Below are 1845 nucleotides of genomic sequence, written 5' to 3' on the forward strand. Positions count from 1 at the left end.
ACATGGAGCTGAGGAATGGTCTTCATCCCCAATCTACAGCAGGGGGCATGTTTCAGCTATGTGGGCATAGCAGAAATATCACTTTTACTAGGTCCTGCATAAGTGGGTTGATAGGCCCATGGTTCTGTACACTTTGCAGAACATCTGACTAGATCTTTGTCCCACTCCTGCAAAGTGCCCAGAGAGCTGCTGGAGTTGGTGTTCAGAATCCCTTGCACAAGTTTTCTCTAGTCTGGCAGCTCTGCAGGGATTCGGGTACTCAAATACCATGATGACTGGTGCATCTTAACCTGAATAGGGCATTTTATTCTTCAGGCAGTTAGCTGACGTACTCTGAAGCTAAGAACCTGGAGTTCTCTAGTTTTGCTTGGAGTAGCTTACTGTGACAGAGCAAATTCAGATGTATTGGTACAAGAAAAATCTCACCACGCTGCTTCTGGAACAGCAGCCCTAGAAAGCACTCCCTTTCTCTTTGTTAGGATCAAGTAAGACCTGTCCTCTGTTTATTAATGTACATAAGATCGTATCATGAGGGTCAAGACAGGAGATGACCTCTCAGAAGCAGGCTGGCAACACTCCTGCGCAGCCCATCTTCCTCTTAGGGAAGAAGCATTTGCTGGCTGTGGCGCACAGTGATAGCAATCCAATCATGTACGAAGACCACTTGAGACTATGAGCCATGTGATGGATGTTTCCTTCCCACCAGTGACTTCCCTGCCACAACTATATTTAAAACCCAAACGATACAGACTTCCTCCCATTTTTTCTGTTTCACACCTCTTTTTGGTCACTGTCCTTCTGCGCTCGGTAGTATCATTCCTCAATGACCTAAAGGAGCTGCTGTTGAACATAACATCCTCTCAAGAGGCATCAAACAAAAATGTAACACTTACAGCATTTAGCCATCTCATAGCTCTGTATGGTTCACATACACAGTGTTTATCACACTGCATAGTTACCATCCACACTTTATAGGTGGGGAAACAGATAAGAGATGGGCAGGATACAAAGTAACTCTCAATGTCATAGACATAGTTTTAAGTGGCTTTCCCCAGGCCATTCAGTGAGTTAGCGTCAAAGGCAGGATTAGAATGTAGAGTTCCTGCATCCCAGCTAAATCCAACAGGCCAGCAGTTGGATTGATGGACCACCACTTGTCCATAGACACTTTCTACTAGTCAGTCCAATCAAGCATTTTGAGACTCTCAGCTCTTCAGGGCAGGGACAGTCTTCTAGTTCTATGTTCAGAACATAAGAATGACCATACTGGGTCGGACCAATGGTCCAGCCAGCCCAGTAGCCTGTCTTCAGAAGCTTCAGAAGGAATGATCAGAACAGAGTAATTATCAAGTGATCTATCCCTGGTGGTCTAGTGGTTAGGATTTGGCACTTTCACTGCCACGGCCTGGGTTCATTTTCCAGTCAGGGAAAAGTGACTTTGGCAGGGAGGGATAGCTCAGTGGTTTGAGCGTTGCCTGCTAAACCCAAGGTTGTGAGTTCAATCCTTGAGGAGGCCATTTAGGGATTTAGGGCAAAATTCTGTCTGGGGATTGGTCCTGCTTTGAGCAGGGGGTTGGACTAGATGACCTCCTGAGGTCTCTTCCAACACTGGTATTCTATGATTCTATCCCCTGTTGTCCAGTCCCAGCCTCTGGCAGTCAGAGGTTTAGGGACATCCAGAGCATGGGATTGTATCCCTGACCATCTTGGCCAGGGCCGGCTTTAGCAAGAGCGGGGCCCGATTCCTGGGGGCGGGGCTTGCTGCAAGCCCCCCCCCCCCGCAGGAATCGAGCCGCACTCCGGCTGTGTTCGCCGGGCTTGGGTCCGGCCCAGAGCCCCTTGGCG

General features: G+C 48.3%; 1 non-coding gene across 1 annotated transcript; it reads left to right on the top strand.

Annotated features, from left to right (window-relative positions):
* Positions 1-1358: 1358 nt before the first annotated feature.
* TRNAE-UUC lies at positions 1359-1430 on the top strand. The gene has a single exon. It is a non-coding gene; the product is annotated as a tRNA-Glu (tRNA).
* Positions 1431-1845: the final 415 nt, after the last annotated feature.

Source organism: Trachemys scripta, chromosome 6 (assembly GCF_013100865.1).
Source record: "Trachemys scripta elegans isolate TJP31775 chromosome 6, CAS_Tse_1.0, whole genome shotgun sequence".
NCBI lineage: Eukaryota > Metazoa > Chordata > Testudines > Emydidae > Trachemys > Trachemys scripta.